The sequence below is a fragment of the Salmo trutta genome, chromosome 14, assembly GCF_901001165.1.
Source record: "Salmo trutta chromosome 14, fSalTru1.1, whole genome shotgun sequence".
Taxonomy (NCBI): Eukaryota; Metazoa; Chordata; class Actinopteri; order Salmoniformes; family Salmonidae; genus Salmo; species Salmo trutta.
In genome coordinates this window covers 18,325,266-18,346,074 of record NC_042970.1, presented here as the reverse complement: position 1 = coordinate 18,346,074, position 20,809 = coordinate 18,325,266, and the positions used below count along the sequence as shown (strand labels likewise).

The window sequence follows — 20,809 nt, the reverse complement described above, 5'->3', positions numbered from 1 at the left end:
AAATGTAGAACAAGGAACAGATATAGCCCTTGGTTCACTCCAGACCTGACTGCCCTTGACCAGCACACGAACATCCTGTGGCGTACCACATTAGCATCAAATAGCCCCCGCGATATGCAACTTTTCAGGGAAGTTAGGTACCAATATACACAGGCAGTTAGGAAAGCAAAGGCTAGCTTTTTCAAACATCCTCTTGCATCCTCTAGTACAAACTCCAACAAGTTCTGGGACACTGTAAAGTCCATGGAGAAAAATAACACCTCCTCCCAGCTGCCTACTGCACTGAGGCTAGGAAACACTGTCACCTCCGATAAATCGACAATAATTGAGAATTTCAATAATAATGTTTCTACAGCTGGCCATGCTTTCCACCTGGCTACCCCTACCCCGGTCAACAGCCCTGCACCCCCCACAGCAACTTGCCCAAGCCTCCCCCATTTCTCCTTCACCCAAATCCAGATAGCTGATATTCAGAAAGTGCTGCAAAATCTGGACCCCTACAAATCAGCTGGGCTAGACAATCTGGACCCTCTCTTTCTAAAATTATCCGCCGAAATTGTTGCAACCCCTATTATTAGCCTGTTCGACCTCTCTTTCGTATCGTCTAAGATCCCCAAAGATTGGAAAGCTGCCGCGGTCATCCCCCTCTTCAAAGGGGGAGACTCTAGACCCAAACTGTTACAGACCTATAGCCATCCTACACTGCCTTTCTAAGGTCTTTGAAAGCCAAGTAAACAAACAGATCACTGACCATTTCGAATCCCACCGTACCTTCTCCACTATGCAATCTGGTTACCGAGCTGGTCATGGGTGCACCTCAGCCATGCTCAAGGTCCTAAATGATATCATAACCGCCATCGATAAAAGACAATACTGTGCAGCCGTATTCATCGACCTGGCCAAGGCTTTCGACTCTGTCAATCACCAGATTCTTATCGGCAGACTCAACAGCCTTGGTTTCTCAAATGACTGCCTCGCCTGGTGTGTCAAATCAGAGGGCCTATTTCCTGGACCTCTGGCAGTCTCTAGGGGGGTGCCACAGGGTTCAATTCTCGGGCCGACTCTTTTCTCTGCATACATCAATAATGTCGCTCTTGCTGCTGGTGGTTCTCTGATCCACCTGTAAGCAGACGACACCATTCTGTATACTTCTGGCCCCTCTTTGGACACTGTGTTAACTAACCTACAGACGAGCTTCAATGCCATACAACTCTCCTTCCGTGGCCTCCAACTGCTCTTAAATGCAAGTAAAACTAAATGCATGCTCTTCAACCAATCGCTGCCCGCACCTGCCCACCAGTCCAGCATCACTACTCTGGACGGCTCTGACTTAGAATATGTGGACCACTACAAATACCTAGGTGTCTGGTTAGACTGTAAACTCTCCTTCCAGACTCACATTAAGCATCTCCAATCCAAAATTAAATCTAGAATTGGCTTCCTATTTCACAACAAAGCATCCTTCACTCATGCTGCGAAACATACCCTCGTAAAACTGACTATCCTACCGATCCTTGACTTTGGCGATGTCATTTACAAAATAGCCTCGAACACTCTACTCAGCAAATTGGATGCAGTCTATCACAGTGCCATCCGTTTTGCCACCAAAGCCCCATATACTACCCACCACTGCAACCTGTATGCTCTCATTGGCTGGCCCTCGCTTAATATTCGTCGCCAAACCCACTGGCTCCAGGTCTATAAGTCTTTGCATGGTAAAGCCCCGCCTTATCTCAGCTCACTGGTCACCATAGCAGCACCCACCCGTAGTATGCGCTCCAGCAGGTATATTTCACTGGTCACCCCCAAAGCCAATTCCTCCTTTGGCCGCCTTTCCTTTAAGTTCTCTGCTGCCAATGACTGGAACGAATTGCAAAAATCACTGAAGCTGGAGACTCATCTCTCCCTCACTAACTTTAACCATCTGCTGTCAGAGCAGCTCATAGATCATTGCGCCTGTACATAGCCCATCCAACTACATCATCCCCCATATTGTTATTTTTTTTGCACATTTGCACCCCAGTATCTCGACTTGCACATTCATCTTCTGCACATCTATCACTCCAGTGTTAATTGCTAAATTGTAATTACTTCGCCACTACGGCGTATTTATTGCCTTACCTCCCTAATCTTACCTCATTTGCACACACTGTATATATTTTTTTTTCTATTGTGTTATTGACTGTACGTTTGTTTATTCCATGTGTAACTCTGTGTTGTTGTTTGTGTCACGCTGCTTTGCTTTATCTTGGCCAGGTCGCAGTTGTAAAGGAGAACTTGTTCTCAACTGGCCTACCTGGTTATATAAAGGTGAAATACATTTTTTTTTTTTAAAGAGTGCCCTCTGCTCTGACAATGCAACATTTGCTCCAAGGAACCCTCAGCGTAATATGTAATATGAAGGGGACAGATGCCTCCCAGAGTTCCACCCACCAGGTCAGCTGATTTAGAGGATTCCCGTTGAGAAATAAGAGAATGAACGTTGATGCGTCACGATCCACACTAAGAGGATTAATTTGGGGTTAAAAGCTCCTTATGACTGCTGCAAGAGCAGAGCTGCTGTTCTGAGATTCCATCAAAACTAGAATGGACACAGTTACACAAACTTGCTGGATTAGATCGGCATGTGGTCATATTAGCACAGTATGGGCAATAGCAATATTAGGGTTATTAATTAGCCCGGATGCCTTTATTTACAAGGCGATTGTGTTCTCCCCCATTAGAGCAAATGATGACCCACACGCAAATAGGCTATCAGATAATCATGATAGCCAGAACATCTGACCAATGAGCACCTGTTTTCCGTCAATAAGGGCGTGTTAAGTCAGTCTATTATGATCACCTAGGCCTACGTATTATGGCACAGACGTCCCGGACACAGGGTGTCTAGAGCACCGAAGCCTTTCATTCTACCAGCAAATAAATAGTAATGTCTTTTAGACAACAGAAAAAAATATAGGTCAGGTACATTTTCTACAGCACCCAATGGTGTTTTTAAATGTGCACTGCACTAACGAGATACCATTTGGCTGAGGGGAGTCAGATCAAAAGGCAAAGTGAAACGATTCTGTCTCCGCCAACTAATAAATAACCTCAATAGATTCTATAGGGCCATACTGCCACCTATTGGTCATGTGTTTTAGTGCGCTCACATTGTCAAAGGCTATGTTAGGCATAATGTGCTCAAAACATTATGTCATTTGACCTTTATCTTGAAATTTCAAATAACACTGTGAAATCAAGAGCTAGAGAGTGGGAGGGAGAGGGGGAGGAAAACCACAGACAGACCGTCAGACAGACTGACTGAAAAGAAGTGGGAGTGAGAGTGAAAGTGGAAATGGGAGTAGAAGTGGGAGTGGGAGTAGAAGTGAGAGTGGTGAGAGACAGGTCCTGCCCTGCAGGAGTTTGTGCCAAACTGAGAATCTGTGCAAACAGCTTCAACAAGTGGCCTAATCCCAGAGCTGTGTCCTCCAGGGGAGGAGGGGCTCGCTGGTATTTACCTGATAGATTCTACAGCAAGCCATAAATCTACCCAGGGCCTCACACGCTCCACCCGCCCCCTATTCTTCTTCCTCCTCCTCCCTTCTCCTCTTCCTCATTGCATTTCAACACTCCCCTCTCCATGCTCCCATGGAGTAAATCTATGTCTCTCTGTGTGTGTGTTTTTGTGCATCTCTCTCTGTAGCCTAGCTGGTTGTGCAGGCAGTGGGAGGAGAGGAAGAGGGAGGGAGAGACACGGTGCAATGGCACCAGTCTAGTATGACTCAGGCAGTGCGCATCCCTTCCCCCGGGGGTTAGAACACAAAACACACAGCCAGTCCCACACATCCCCCTCCTCCTGTAATTACAGCATTCAAATGTTTACTTTCCCCCCAACAGGTGCTCCCAGGTCCCCAGTTCCAGCCCCGCCCGCTGCACACAGCAGTTATAACACCAATGACAGGGGGACTGGAAATGCATTAGGAGATGCGTGTGGTTGGGCTTTTTCTTCTGAAGCTTGCTGTGTGGCACGGGCTGAGATGGGAGTGGGATGCCTCTCTATCATGAGAGGACTTGCAGAGCAGAGGGGGGGAGAATGGGCCCCTGTGCTGCTCTGCATTGAGGAGGACCTCTGCTCTACTCGTCACGTCTGTGCTGCTGGCTGGGGAATGCGACGCTGAAGAGGAGGGAAAACTTGACGACATGAGTGGAGCCGGTTCCCCAGGGGGATCTCTCTACCACCTGTTCAAACAGCCAACGCTATCCTAAGGAAATTAAAACTTCCATCTCCACAAAGCCACAAGGATCCAGCACACCAAATCCCCCTCCATAGTCGCCACAGCCCACTGTCTGCTGTTTCCACAGCTGTTCCTATCCGGAGATCTGGAGCTAACACAGAGCTGAATTCAAAACTTCAAAACATCTTTACAATGCTGTGGGTAAACTGTTACAGAATGAGAATGGGATAAATAATACACCTGATCCAATGAAATCACATTCCTCCACCAAGTTCAAGTTCTAATGTCACATGCACAAGTACAGTGAAATGCCTTTCTTGCAAACTCAAAACACAACAATGCAGTAATCACCATGCGGACAGAGCTGACAGAAGAGACCATTCAGCAGAAACTGAGTTGAAGCTTTTATGAACCCTTTCAGCCTGTCTGTGGAAGTTTTTCAGGTCATAGTACGAAAAGAGCAGTATGTGGCAATCGTTTAAGGTCCCCCAAGAAGACAATGACAGCACCTGAACTGTGGTTGACCTTGGCCCTGCATTGTGCACTTGCCCTTTCACAGAGATGAAAGCAGGATGTTAAGTAGAACCATTTTACTCAACTGGAAGAGTGCAATCAAGCAAGGTTCATCTCCGGGCCTGAACATTCAATTCTCCTTCTCAAAGCAGGTCAATAGATAGGTGGGCAAAATGCTTGAGGGCACTGACCTACATTTGTTCTTTCAGGGAAGTTATTATGCTCCCTACTTACTACAGCCTGGTTGGAGCAAACAGCCCCCTCTGTCTGACTGAGACAGGCTCTGGCCTAACCCAACCTTTATGAGTTCAAACAGCCCTCTCTGTCCGACTGGGACAAGCCCTGGCCTAACCCAACCTTCAGGAGTTCAAACAGCCCCCTCTGTCTGACTGGGACAGGCCCTGGCCTAACCCAACCTTCAGGAGTTCAAACAGCCCCCGCTGTCTGACTGGGACAGGCCCTGGCCTAACCCATCCTTGAGGAGTTCAACAGTCACCGTGCAGCCATGCAGTGCAGTCTCTTATCAGCAGCACATGCAGACAGAGCTCTGTCTGGAATCAGCCTGGGCGGACTACCTGGGTTTGCTGCAAACTGAAGTAAACAACACAACCTTAACTGCTCCCCTCACCATGGAGATACTCTGTCAGGACCAATCAAAATGAAACAACTGGGGCGAGGTTGTAAATGAGTGCCATCAGCTATTTTATGAGCAGTTAATGTATTGCCGCATCGGTCTAGCCTACCCCATTAACACAAACTCAAAAAAGTTCAGGGACACTGTAAAGTCCATGGAGAATAAGAACACCTCCTCCCAGCTACCCACTGCACTGAGGATAGGACACTCTGTCACCTCCGATAAATCCACTATAATTGAGAATTTCAATTAGCATTTTTCTATGGCTGGCCATGCTTTCCACCTGGCTACCCCTACCGCGGTCAACAGCACTGCACCCCCCACAGCTACTCGCCCAAGCCTTCCCCATTTCTCCTTCTCCCAAATCCAGTCAGCTGATGTTCTGAAAGAGCTGCAAAATCTGGACCCCTACAAATCAGCCGGGCTAGACAATCTGGACCCTTTCTTTCTAAAATTATCTGCCGAAATTGTTGCAACCCCTATTACTAGCCTGTTCAACCTCTCTTTCGTGAAGTCTGAGATTCCAAAAGATTGGAAAGAAGCTGCTGTAATCCCCCTCTTCAAAGGAGGGGACACTCTTGACCCAAACTGCTACAGACCTATATCTATCCTACACTGCCTTTCTAAGGTCTTCGAAAGCCAAGTCAACAAACAGATTACCGACCATTTCGAATCCCACTGCACCTTCTCTGCTATGCAATCTGGTTTCAGAGCTGGTCATGGGTGCACCTCAGCCACGCTCAAGGTCCTAAACGATATCGTAACCGCCATCGATAAGAAACAATACTGTGCTGCCGTATTCATTGACCTGGCCAAGGCTTTCGACTCTGTCAATCACCACATCCTCATCGGGCAGACTCAATAGCCTTGGTTTCTCAATTGATTGCCTCGCCTGGTTCACCAACTACTTCTCTGATAGAGTTCAATGTGTCAAATCGGATGGCCTGTTGTCCAGGCCTCTGGACAACTCATCGCCAAACCCACTGGCTCCAGGTCATCTACAAGACCCTGCTAGGTAAAGTCCCCCCTTATCTCAGCGCACTGGTCACCATAGCAGCACCCACCTGTAGCACGCACTCCAGCAGGTATATCTTTCTGGTGACCCCCAAAGCCAATTCCTCCTTTGGCCGTCTCTCCTTCCAGTTCTCCGCTGCCAATGACTGGAACGAACTACAAAAATCTCTGAAACTGGAAACACTTATCTCCCTCACTAGCTTTAAGCACCAGCTGTCAGAGCAGCTCACAGATCACTGCACCTGTACATAGCCCATCTATTATTTAGCCCAAACAACTACCTCTTCCCCTACTGTATTTATTTATTTATTTATTTTGCTCCTTTGCACCCCATTATTTATATTTCTACTTTGCACTTTCTTCCACTACAAATCTACCATTCCAGTGTTTTACTTGCTATATTGTATTTACTTCCCCACCATGGCCTTTTTTGCCTTTACCACCTTTATCTCACCTCATTTGCTCACATTGTATATAGACTTATTTTTCTACTATATTATTGACTGAATGTTTGTTTTACTCCATGTGTAACTCTGTGTTGTTGTATGTGTCGAACTGCTTTGCTTTATCTTGGCCAGGTCGCAACTGTAAATGAGAACTTGTTCTCAACTTGCCTATCTGGTTAAATAAAGGTGAAATAAAAATAAATAAATAAAATAAATGATTCCAGTTAGATCGGCTAGTCCTCTACACAGCACCAGGCCTCCTGAATGACATCAGCCCAGAAACAAACGAGTCCCTCATGCTGTCTATCAGATCAGTCGTGCTACGCTACGGAAGACGAGAAACAATATGTTCTGCCCCCTCTTCACACCAGAACCAGCCAAGGTGAAAGGGTTCTTCTGGAGAGGCAAGGCGCTGGCTGGCGCGAGGATCCCAAACCAAAAGCCTGCTGTTGTTTCCTACATGATTTCACAGCTGAGTGGCTCACTTATTTCTTAAGCTTCTACTGGAGACTGAAAATTATACCTTCATGGTGGTGATAAATCATACCTTGTTATGTTAAAGCAGCAATCAGTAGTTGAAACAATAACAAAGCGAACTCCCCGCCCCTGTTTTGGTAAAAATCTGAGGAATAGGGCTGGAGAAATGTAACGACTCTTAAGTTCATAGACAGAGCTAAGGATGCAAAGATTGACCTTCCATGACATCAAAATTATAGTTGTAACCATGTTTTTAGGCTATATAGTGCTTGTTTACATTTACTTTGTTTACAAACATTGTAGTAAAACAATCTTATATTTTGGGTTCTGGTGGGGTGTGACAGTTGAACTAAGCTCATGAGGCATTTATAAGTTATATTCTTCAAGATCAATGGGTACATATCATTAATTTATAAGTTATATTCTTCAAGATCAATGGGTACATATCATTAATTTATAAGTTATATTCTTCAAGATCAATGGGTACATATCATTAATTCACAAGCCCAAAAATGTATGTAGCAACTGCAGATTGCCCCTTTAAGTGCTCATGTGTCAAGAGATAAAATATAAGCGTGTTAAACAAACTATGTACGTACTGGAAGAATGAGTCAGCTCTGTCTCATAAATCCCAGACAACACTAAAATGTATGTAACAGAGGTACAGAATCATCAAGACTAAGCCAGATAAAAAACAACCTTCCAAAAACCTGCTTGGCTTAGTTATATTTGATTTACACTTTTTAGAGTAGATTTAGAGGAAGTTTGAGACTGTGAGTGCAGACTGTGGCCACTAGGAGACTCTCTACACCTCTGCCATTGATTGTTCTAGACTAGCTGGACTGATGTCAAGAATGATCCTCGCACACAGAGCCCAGAGTCTCCCTTCTCCCTTCGGATGAAAACCAGTCTTGTGAAAAACACACGGCTCTAACAGGTCGACTGAGGCTCTGTTTAACAGACAACAGCTTCAGTTACACATAAAATGCATTTTTCAGGGAGCATATAAATATTTTACGGTACTGCCACAGCTGGCACGAAAGCGCGTAAATCCCCTCTCACTTGTGAAAATATTTCTTAGCACATTCTACACCTCGGCTTCACCTCGAACGTACTTTCTGGCCACAAATTGTGCATTATGAACAGTGTGCACCAATGAAAGAACTTGAGAGCTCCTTTCCAAAACAAGAAAAGCGTAGGGAGCAGAAATTCACAGGGAACAGCAACAGAACAACACACAGCACAGCCCTAGATAGGATCCATGTGTAATATCAGCGTGTCTTACCAGCATTACACACCACACCTCAGCAGTAGGAAACAGCCTACAAATAGATGGAGAGGACCTACAAGGATCTCCACTTAAGGTTCCATCTTGCTCCCTGACCAGATGTTAGTGACAAATGTATTTGCTGCCATCACTGATTACAAGAGAGAAAAAGAGGTAGAAAGACTAAAAGGGAGAGAAAATAGAGTTGGATATTTAAAACCCTATTGCCAGTCCCATAGGATAAGAGCAGGGTCTGTGCAATGCTCATGATTGAGTTGGCCCATCATGGGCTCACTCATACTTTCCCAAACTGTGGACAGGAAGCACCTGGGCCCAGAGGCCTGAGAGTGGCAGGCAGGCAGTGGTCCTGCACCCAACCTACACTACACATCATCAGCGCAACTGGAAGGAATTTATGTGGATCTGTGACCTGCCTGCCTGTATGGGCTGTGCTGTGTGTAAACAAACATGCTTCCCCTCCCCTGCACAGAGAAGTGGCATAGGGGAGAAACTTTTTCATTCCTCTCAGGGAAAACAGAATGTGGTAGCTGTGCCCAACCAGAGCCAGCTTAATGCCTTCTCATATATCCAAACCCATTACTAAATGAAATATGATTTTCCTCGACAAGAGTTGATTTCTTAATGTACCAGCTACTTACCACTACAAAAGAGAGAAAAGCAGAGGTGAGAGTAGGATGGTAATATGTCCGACGTGGTTATGACTCGCTGGCTGTCCTGCGTTGGGAGGAGCACAGCGGCCGTGTGGCGGCTGAGTAGGAGCTTGGATGAGCAAGGACTGGCTGGTGGGCGTTTGGTTGAGTTTGGTGACTGTGTGGCTGCCCCCACTGAGTTCTATGGGGATCAGAACTCAGCCACAGCAGCCAGAGGCAAGCAGCCCAAAGTAAACAGCTTATTCTGGGGACGGCTGAGCTGAGGAGCTAGCTACTGTTATTATACTGGTGGTCATGAGAAGATGAATAAGACCAAGAGGAGGAGGAGGGGAAGAGGGAGGAAAAGACTCCGGCCGATACTGACATTGATCTTTATCTGCTGCAGATTCCCAAGGAATGAATCAAATAGAATTTTTCTGAGGGGACCAAAGGGCCAAGAGGGATCGGGAAAGGAAGCCAGGTGGAGAGAGGGTTCAGTTCATACTACTCTGTCTTCACTCTCAAGCCAAAAGTTCTCAGAACATTTTCAGTTCTCTTCCAGAGGCCCTTGGCAAATCATCTCAAACAACAGTGTAGTGTGCTGAAATGTGAAAGTTAGAGCAGAAAAAGGTCCATCAACAGGGTTCAGAAGTTGCTGGATTCTCTACTTCTACATATACTGAACAAAAATATAAATGCAACATGTAAAGTGTTGGTACCATATTTCATGAGCTGAAATGAAAGATCCCAAAAATGTTCCATACTCACAAAAAGCTTATTTCTCTCAAATTTTGTGCACAAATTTGCTTACATCCATGTTAGTGAGTATTTCTCCTTTGCCAAGATAATCCATCCACCTGACAGGTGTGGCATATCAAGAAGCTGATTAAACAGCATGATCATTACACAGGTGCACCTTGTGCTGGGGACAATTAAAGGCCACTAAAATGTGCAGTTGTGTCACACAACACAATGCCACAGATGTATCAAGTTTTGAGGGAGCATAATTGGCATGTTGACTGCAGGAATGTCCACCAGAGCTGTTGCCAGAGAATTAAATGTTAATTTCCCTACCATAAACTGCCTCCAACGTCGTTTTAGAGAATTTCGCAGTACGTTCAACTGGCCTCACAACCGCTGACCATGTGTAACCACGCCAGCCCAGGACCTCCACATCTGGCTTCTTTACCTGCGGGATCATCTGAGACCAGCCACCTGTACAGCGGATGAAACGGAGGAGTTTTTCTGTCTGTAATAAAGCCCTTTTCTGGGGAAAAACTAATTCTGATTGGCTGGGCCTGACTCCCCAGTGGGTGGACCTATGCCCTCCCAGGCCCATCCATGGCTGTGTCCCCGCCCAGTCATGAAATCCATAGGGCCTAATGAATTTATTTGTCTCCTCTACTGCTTTCTGATAATGTGACCTCATACGCCTTAAAGACAGTTCCATGTGGGTTCTGGGAAGAATATCTTCAGCGTACCACAAAATTAAAGTATCTCCAAACTAAACTGGAAACAAGCCTTAAAGGAAATGGGAATTAAAACGTCTCTGCAGACCTGCAAGCCAGAACACTAAAGCTTGTCTGTTGCTTTTGTACTGGAGTACTTTTCGGCTTGTCTATCTCGTTTTTTTTTGCCAGCAAAACCCTAAAGGAACAAGGCCAATTATCTATACAACTTTGTGCTGTGTTTTGCTAGCGCAGCGCACATGTACCTTTCTCCAAACTCCATAGCAGCTAGACCGAAGGCACTGTATCTTTCAAAGGGTTTCTACTTGTGTCCATTAAAAGTTACTTTACTTTAACTTCCAAAAACTCTTTAGAGAGAGACAGGGCTCTGTTGTTAACGCCCACAAACAACATCCAAATGTATGGAGAGTCTTCTGACAGAAATTAGAAAAAAAGATATGAGTAACAATGATGATGATGACAGAACTTCCATCATGTTTTAATGGGATCATCACAGCAGCCTTAAGCCTGCGAGACATTGAAGATTAAACTGAAATGAACTCCTAGAGTCATGACATTGTAATAACCATAGAATAATGTTGTAGAATTTATGTTGGGGAGGGGATTAGATTACTATTCTGAATCCCCATCTCTGGAGGCTTCCTGATTGGCTGCTAATGGGCTATTTGTATGCTTAGCCACCCAATGAGCTTACCAGAAATTGAGCTACAGTAGGGGGCAGGAATCAATGTTTAGGCCACAGAAGATACACAGTGAATAAACAATTTATCTACAGCTCTGCTTTACTACAGCTCTGCTTTACTAAAGACTGTATTTCTATTCCACATGGCTTTATAGTAATGTGGGACCTTTACTGCGGGAACAGCATGTGACTTTTATTTTGATATGTTCTTCTACAGTTTAACAGAAGAGCAGAGGTTGCTGGGTAATTGGGGGAGTCTTGAGATTGGAGTGACAGCAGGTGCCACGCTCATCACATCAAATCAAAGTTTATCGGTCACGTACACAGATTTGCAGGTGTTATAGCAAGTGCAGCAATACCGTTATGTTACTAGCTCCAACAGTGCAGTGGAATGTTTTATCATTTTACCTTTCCCTAAGTTGTTGTACTCGGCTTTTAAACAGTGAATTCTTGTAATAGAGAGTCACATTGTCCCTGGTCATCATTCATATATCGGTCTTACAGTTACATCATTGTCTTAATAGAGCTATGGAATTTACTTTCAACAGTTTTTGCAAACTCCCAAACTGCCATTTATTGTGCATTACCCTGTGGAAGTCAAAGACAAGGGGTAGGTCAACTACCCATGCTCGCCCTACACAGCCTCCCTCTCCCTCTGAGTGTGGTAGTCAGGATGTCAGCCCCTGACCCTGCTCTTCCTCCCTCTGTGTGTGGTAGTCAGGATATCAGCTCCTGACCCTGCTCTTCCTCCCTCTGTGTGTGGTAGTCAGGATGTCAGCTCCTGACCCTGCTCTTCCTCCCTCTGTGTGTGGTAGTCAGGATGTCAGCTCCTGACCCTGCTCTTCCTCCCTCTGTGTGTGGTAGTCAGGATATCAGCCCCTGACTCTGCTCTTCCTCCCTCTGTGTGTGGTAGTCAGGATATCAGCTCCTGACCCTGCTCTTCCTCCCTCTGTGTGTGGTAGTCAGGATGTCAGCTCCTGACCCTGCTCTTCCTCCCTCTGTGTGTGGTAGTCAGGATGTCAGCTCCTGACCCTGCTCTTCCTCCCTCTGTGTGGTAGTCAGGATATCAGCCCCTGACTCTGCTCTTCCTCCCTCTGTGTGTGGTAGTCAAGATGTCAGCTCCTGACCCTGCTCTTCCTCCCTCTGTGTGTGGTAGTCAGGATGTCAGCTCCTGACCCTGCTCTTCCTCCCTCTGTGTGTGGTAGTCAGGATGTCAGCTCCTGACCCTGCTCTTCCTCCCTCTGTGTGTGGTAGTCAGGATATCAGCCCCTGACTCTGCTCTTCCTCCCACTGTGTGTGGTAGTCAGGATATCAGCCCCTGACCCTGCTCTTCCTCCCTCTGTGTGTGGTAGTCAGGATGTCAGCTCCTGACCCTGCTCTTCCTCCCTCTGTGTGTGGTAGTCAGGATGTCAGCTCCTGACCCTGCTCTTCCTCCCTCTGTGTGTGGTAGTCAGGATATCAGCCCCTGACTCTGCTCTTCCTCCCTCTGTGTGTGGTAGTCAGGATATCAGCCCCTGACCCTGCTCTTCCTCTGTGTGTGGTAGTCAGGATGTCAGCTCCTGACTCTGCTCTTCCTCCCTCTGTGTGTGGTAGTCAAGATGTCAGCTCCTGACCCTGCTCTTCCTCCCTCTGTGTGTGGTAGTCAGGATGTCAGCTCCTGACCCTGCTCTTCCTCCCTCTGTGTGTGGTAGTCAGGATGTCAGCTCCTGACCCTGCTCTTCCTCCCTCTGTGTGTGGTAGTCAGGATGTCAGCTCCTGACCCTGCTCTTCCTCCCTCTGTGTGTGGTAGTCAGGATGTCAGCTCCTGACCCTGCTCTTCCTCCCTCTGTGTGTGGTAGTCAGGATATCAGCCCCTGACCCTGCTCTTCCTCTGTGTGTGGTAGTCAGGATGTCAGCTCCTGACCCTGCTCTTCCTCCCTCTGTGTGTGGTAGTCAGGATGTCAGCTCCTGACCCTGCTCTTCCTCCCTCGATGTGTGGTAGTCAGGATGTCAGCTCCTGACCCTGCTCTTCCTCCCTCTGTGTGTGGTAGTCAGGATGTCAGCTCCTGACCCTGCTCTTCCTCTGTGTGTGGTAGTCAGGATGTCAGCTCCTGACCCTGCTCTTCCTCCCTCTGTGTGTGATAGTCAGGATGCCAGCTCCTGACCCTGCTCTTCCTCCCTCTGTGTGTGGTAGTCAGGATGTCAGCTCCTGACCCTGCTCTTCCTCCCTCTGTGTGTGGTAGTCAGGATATCAGCCCCTGACTCTGCTCTTCCTCCCTCTGTGTGTGGTAGTCAGGATATCAGCCCCTGACCCTGCTCTTCCTCTGTGTGTGGTAGTCAGGATGTCAGCTCCTGACTCTGCTCTTCCTCCCTCTGTGTGTGGTAGTCAAGATGTCAGCTCCTGACCCTGCTCTTCCTCCCTCTGTGTGTGGTAGTCAGGATGTCAGCTCCTGACCCTGCTCTTCCTCCCTCTGTGTGTGGTAGTCAGGATGTCAGCTCCTGACCCTGCTCTTCCTCCCTCTGTGTGTGGTAGTCAGGATGTCAGCTCCTGACCCTGCTCTTCCTCCCTCTGTGTGTGGTAGTCAGGATGTCAGCTCCCGACCCTGCTCTTCCTCCCTCTGTGTGTGGTAGTCAGGATATCAGCCCCTGACCCTGCTCTTCCTCTGTGTGTGGTAGTCAGGATGTCAGCTCCTGACCCTGCTCTTCCTCCCTATGTGTGTGGTAGTCAGGATGTCAGCTCCTGACCCTGCTCTTCCTTCCTCTGTGTGTGGTAGTCAGGATGTCAGCTCCTGACCCTGCTCTTCCTACCTATGTGTGTGGTAGTCAGGATGTCAGCTCCTGAACCTGCTCTTCCTCCCTCTGTGTGTGGTAGTCAGGATGTCAGCTCCTGACTCTGCTCTTCCTCCCTCTGTGTGTGGTAGTCAGGATGTCAGCTCCTGACCCTGCTCTTCCTCCCTCTGTGTGTGGTAGTCAGGATGTCAGCTCCTGACTCTGCTCTTCCTCCCTCTGTGTGTGGTAGTCAGGATGTCAGCTCCTGACCCTGCTCTTCCTCTGATCCACACATGGCCCTGGCTCCAACCTGGCTCTGATTAACAAATTAACAAGCTCCGGAGCTGATCCTGGACCAGGTAGCAGTGCAGGAGTACAGTATGCGACCCCGAAGCCAGGGATTAAGCCTCCTTTATACACAGATTACACAGCATTTACTCCCCGATCTGAGGGGCTGTCAGGTGTGCCCCCACAGATTAGCACAAAGCTCCTGCTAATGAAATAAATGATACCTGGTGCTGCCTCGGCCACCTTTTGAAGTCAGATCAGTCAGGCTGAATAAAAGGCATTCCCCTCCTCTCCTCCCTCCCTTCCCCCTCTCCTCCCCCCTCTCCTCCCTCTTCTACTCTGTTCTATTTATTCGTTCAACATGAGTAGCTAATTGGTTGATACATGCTTAGGTAGCTTGCTTGCTCTGATTAGCTTAGCATGTTGCTGCTAGTTTGCTACATTTTACTCTTTGCTTCCAATTGTAGAGATTGTAGAGATATTGTCACATTTGTCTGACTACTGCAACACAATAATGACTTCAAAATGTTTCAACTTGTAAGTCAAAGTTTTATTTACAAGATTATCAAACCTCTGCCATGTTTCCAAAAATTGTGTAATCTGTTAAACTCCTCCCATTGACCTTTCAGAAACCAATCAGATTTGTTCTGCCCTAAACCAATCAGATTATTTCTGCCTTTAGAAAAAAGTTGACAACACTTTATGTCAATCTGCCCAGGCTGGGGAAGGTGGAGGTGCATAGAGGGGGAGGGCCAGGGTTCTGTGTTATACAGACTAACAGAAGAGAGCAGAGATTTTTTTTACTAAGAGGGATAACCTTGCATGGAGAAAAGATCAGAAAACGCTCAGACATTAAAAAAGGATTTAAATGAAACAGTGTCGAAAACCATAATACACCCCCCACAGAAAATCTGGTTTTACGTGTGGATGTTGAAAGAACAAGCTAAGGACATGGGGCGAGAGAAAAACATCTGAACTCCAAAGTGATGAAACGCAAATGTAATTGAAAAGAAACCTGAAACAGGAAAAAACAGAGAGCGATAAAGCTAGCAGCAGGAGAGAGGTAATAACCAGAGATAGAAAGGTAAAGTCCATGCCGAGGTTGGAGGCTTGTCTTAGAAACTGAGCAGAATGTCACTGACAGACATATCTGACATGGCACAAACACGCAGGCTGCGGCATTACACAAGCACATGCACACACAGGATGTAACTAAAGGCAGGCTCAAAACATACATTTGTGGCCAAAAGTTTTGAGAATGAGACAAATATTAATTTCCACAAAGTTTGCTGCTTCACTGTCTTTAGATATTTTTGTCAGATGTTAATATGGAATACAGAAGTATACTGCTCAAAAAAATAAAGGGAACACTTAAACAACACATCCTAGATCTGAATGAAATAAATAATCTTCTTAAATACTTTTTTCTTTACATAGTTGAATGTGCTGACAACAAAATCACACAAAAATAATCAATGGAAATCCAATTTACCAACCCATGGAGGTCTGGATTTGGAGTCACACTTAAAATTAAACTGGAAAACCACACTACAGGCTGATCCAACTTTGATGTAATGTCCTTAAAACAAGTCAAAATGAGGCTCAGTAGTGTGTGTTGCCTCCACGTGCCGGTATTACATTTACATTTAAGTCATTTAGCAGACGCTCTTATCCAGAGCGACTTACAAATTGGTGCATTCACCTTAAGATATCCAGTGGAACAACCACTTTACAATAGTGCATCTAAATCTTTCGGGGGGGGGGGGGGGGGTAGAAGGATTACTTTATCCTATCCCAGGTATTCCTTAAAGAGGTGGGGTTTCAGGTGTTTCCGGAAGGTGGTGATTGACTCCGCTGTCCTGGCGTCGTGAGGGAGCTTGTTCCACCATTGGGGTGCCAGAGCAGCGAACAGTTTTGACTGGGCTGAGCGGGAGCTGTGCTTCCTCAGAGGTAGGGAGGCGAGCAGGCCAGAGGTGGATGAACGCAGTGCCCTTGTTTGGGTGTAGGGCCTGATCAGAGCCTGAAGGTACGGAGGTGCCGTTCCCCTCACAGCTCCGTAGGCAAGCAGCATGGACTTGTAGCGGATGCGAGCTTCAACTGGAAGCCAGTGGAGAGAGCGGAGGAGCGGGGTGACGAGAGAGAACTTGGGAAGGTTGAACACCAGACGGGCTGCGGCGTTCTGGATGAGTTGTAGGGGTATGACCTCCCTACAACGCCTGGGCATGCTCCTGATGAGGTGGCGGATGGTCTCCTGAGGGATCTCCTCCCAGACCTGGACTAAAGCATCCGCCAACTCCTGGACAGTCTGTGGTGCAACGTGGCGTTGGTGGATGGAGCGAGACATGATATCCCAGATGTGCTCAATTGGATTCAGGTCTGGGGAACGGGCGGGCCAGTTCATAGCATCAATGCCTTCCTCCTGTAGGATCTGCTGACACACTATAGCCACATGAGGTCTAGCATTGTCTTGCATTAGGAGGAACCCAGGTCCAACCGCACCAGCATATGGTCTCACAAGGGGTCTGAGGATCTCATCTCGGTACCTAATGGCAGTCAGGCTACCTCTGGCGAGCACATGGAGGGCTGTGCGGCCCCCCAAATAAATGCCACCCCACACCATGACTGACCCACCGCCAAACCGGTCGTGCTGGAGGATGTTGCAGGCAGCAGAACGTTCTCCACGGAGTCTCCAGACTCTGTCACGTGCTCAGTGTGAACCTGCTTTCATCTGTGAAGAGCACAGAGCGCCAGTGGTGAATTTGCCAATCTTGGTGTTCTCTGGCAAATGCCAAACGTCCTGCACGGTGTTGGGCTGCAAGCACAACCCCCACCTGTGGACGTCGGGCTCTCATACCACCCTCATGGAGTCTGTTTCTGATCGTTTGAGCAGACACATGCACATTTGTGGCCTGCTGGAGGTCATTTTGCAGGGCTCTGGCAGTGCTCCTCCTGCTCCTCCTTGCACAAAGGCGGAGGTAGCGGTCATGCTGCTGGGTTGTTGCCCTCCTACGGCCTCCTCCACGTCTCCTGATGTACTGGCCTGTCTCCTGGTAGCGCCTCCATGCTCTGGACACTACGCTGACAGACACAGCAAACCTTCTTGCCACAGCTCGCATTGATGTGCCATCCTGGATGAGCTGCACTACCTGAGCCACTTGTGTGGGTTGTAGACTCCGTCTCATGCTACCACTAGAGTGAAAGCACCGCCAGCATTCAAAAGTGACCAAAACATCAGCCAGGAAGCATAGGAACTGAGAAGTGGTCTGTGGTCCCCACCTGCAGAACCACTCCTTTATTGGGGGTGTCTTGCTAATTGCCTATAATTTCCACCTGTTGTCTATTCCATTTGCACAACAGAATGTGAAATGTATTGTCAATCAGTGTTGCTTCCTAAGTGGACAGTTTGATTTCACAGAAGTGTGATTGACTTGGAGTTACATTGTGTTGTTTAAGTGTTCCCTTTATTTTTTTGAGCAGTGTACAATTACAAGCATTTCATAAGTGTCAAAGGCTTTTATTGACAATTTCATGAAGTTGATGCAAAGAGACAATATTTGCAGTGTTGACCCTTCTTTTTCAAGACCTCTGCAATCCGCCCTGGCATGCTGTCAATTAACTTCTGGGCCACATCCTGACTGATGGCAGCCCATTCTTGCATAATCAATGCTTGGAGTTTGTCAGAATTTGTGGGTTGTTGTTTGTCTACCCAACTCTTGAGGATTGACCACAAGTTCTCAATGGGATTAAGGTCTGGGGAGTGTGCTGGTCATGGACCCAAAATATTGATGTTTTGTTCCCCGGGCCACTCAGTTATCCCTTTTGCCTTATGGCAAGGTGCTCCATCATGCTGGAAAAGGCATTGTTCATCACCAAACTGTTCCTGGATGGTTGGGAGAAGTTGTTCTCGGAGGATGTGTTGGTATCATTCTTTATTCATGGCTGTGTTCTTAGGCAAAATTGTGAGTGAGCCCACTCCCTTGGCTGAGAAGCAACCCCACACATGAATGGTCTCAGGATGCTTTACTGTTGACATGACACAGGACTGATGGTAGCGATCACCTTGTCTTCTCCGGACAAGCTTTTTTCCCGGATGCCCCAAACAATCGGAAATGGGATTCATCAGAGAAAATGACTTCACCCCAGTCCTCAGCAGTCCAATCCCTGTACCTTTTGCAGAATATCAGTCTGTCCCTGATGTTTTTCCTGGAGAGAAGTGGCTTTTTTGCTGCCCTTCTTGACACCAGGCCATCCTCCAAAAGTCTTCGCCTCATTGTTCGTGCAGATGCACTCACACCTACCTGCTGCCATTCCTGAGCAAGCTCTGTGCTGGTGGTGCCCCGATCCCGCAGCTGAATCAACTTTAGGAGATGGTCCTGGCGCTTTCTGGACTTTCTTGGGTGCCCTGAAGCCTTCTTCACAACAATTGAACCGCTCTCCTTGAAGTTCTTAAATGGTTGATTTAGGTGCAATCTTACTGGCAGCAATATCCTTGCCTGTGAAGCCCTTTTTGTGCAAAGCAATGATGACGGCACGTGTTTCCTTGCAGGTAACCATGGTTGACAGAGGAAGAACAATGATTCCAAGCACCACCCTCCTTTTGAAGCTTCCAGTCTGTTATTCGAACTCAATCAACATGACAGAGTGATCTCCAGCCTTGTCCTCGTCAACACTCACACATGATGTCAGCTGGTCCATTTGTGGCAAGGCTGAAATGCAGTGGAAATGTTTTTTGGGGGATTTGCATGGCAAAGAGGGACTTTGCAATTCCTTGCAATTCATCTGATCACTCTTCATAACATTCTGGAGTATATGCAAATTGCCATTATACAAACGGAGGCAGCGGACTTTGTGAAAATTCATATTTGTGTCATTCTCAAAACTTTTGGCCACGACCGTACAGTATGAGACTCACCAACCCACCCCCACTTTACTGTCCTACCCTCCTCTCTACTGCTTTTCTCTTCCCTGTCCTCTTCTATACTCTCGTGTAACCCTTCCATCTCCTTCCCTATCCCTTCTTCTTATCTTTTAATGCAACTCCCATCTGATTTCAAGCGTTTTCCCGCTTTCTTATATAGGGCAAAGCCAGTTGTTTTCAATCCCAACCTTCTGTAAAACTAATGCCAACTGGTATGAGTCACAGGGTAGTCTCTGGGGGGGATAGAGAATGTTCTGGAGGGGATTTATTTCCTCCAGCTGTGGCAGTTGAGTTATTAATGGAACAGCTACAGCACAGAAACTGCTGGGTTAGCTAGCTATTTCTTTCACTACTGCTTTGCATTGGGGCACTTCTTTCAGTTGTCAATGCTTAAAAATAACCCATCCTAAATTGACATCATTCATGTAAAATCATTCTATTCAACAGAAATTAAACCCTTCTTTCTATTCCATTTTGGCTGTCCTAGTAGCTTCACCAGCTATTTAATTTTCAATGGAGCAGTCAAATGTGAGGAGGACGAACCAATTGACAGTGCTGTCAGTGAATCTTAAAATAGTCCTTGTCTATCACTTCCTATTCCATCCAGAATCTAGTGCTTGGAAAGCCAGCTCAACTCCCTGTATTCCCTCCATCAACGGGACCTTACTCATCAACAGTGGGAGTTGCTGTAATCTGTGTTGTCCTGACTAACCCTAACCCCTCGTCATCTCAGCTGATCATCCTTCCCCCCCCCAGGCTGGCCATATGTGCTGCTACTGGAGGATGATTGTGGGATTCAAAGAGAGAAAGAGATAGAGGGATTCAGAGATATAGAGAGTGGAAAAGAGGGAGGTTTTCTCAGGATAAACTGTGCCCATGATGGCAGCAGATGGCATTGGTGAGGGGGGGGGGGTTTGCTTGATTCTACGTAGCCTGCTGGCTGCCATGTTAAAACAAACTGTGGTAGTGTGGCTGTAGCTTGGCTGGGACTGGGTCAGGTCTTATAAATACACAGTGGCAAGAAAAAGTATGTGAACCCTTTGGAATTACCTGGATTTCTGCATAAATTGGTCCTAAAATTTGATCTGATCTTCATCTAAGTCACAACAATAGACAAACACAGTCTGCTTAAACTAATAACACACAAACAATTATACATTTTCATGTCTTTATTGAACACACAGTGTCAACATTCAAAGTGCAGGGTGGAAAAAGTATCTGAACTCTTAGATTTAATAACTGGTAGACCCTCCTTTGGCAGCAATAGCCTCAACCAAATGTTTTCTGTAGTTGCGGATCAGACCTGCACAACGGTCAGGAAGAATTTTGGACCATTCCTCTTTACAAAACTGTTTCAGTTCAACAATATTCTTGGGATGTCTGGTGTGAACTGCTCTCTTGAGGTCATGCCACAGCATCTCAATTGGTTTGAGGTCAGGACTCTGACTGGGCCACTCCAGAAGGCGTATTTTCTTCTATTGAAGCC

At 46.8% G+C, this 20,809-nt stretch overlaps 1 protein-coding gene and 1 long non-coding RNA gene across 2 annotated transcripts in view; both read right to left on the bottom strand.

The window, feature by feature from the left end:
• Nucleotides 1-20,809, bottom strand: part of LOC115207542 (E3 ubiquitin-protein ligase PDZRN3-B-like) — a 149,918-nt gene that overhangs the window by 65,819 nt on the left and 63,290 nt on the right. The window lies entirely within an intron of this gene.
• LOC115207544 (uncharacterized) lies at nucleotides 12,124-15,692 on the bottom strand. Its single transcript, XR_003881024.1, has 2 exons — nucleotides 14,193-15,692; nucleotides 12,124-13,420 (listed from the first exon to the last, which is right to left on the bottom strand). It is a non-coding gene; the product is annotated as an uncharacterized LOC115207544 (long non-coding RNA).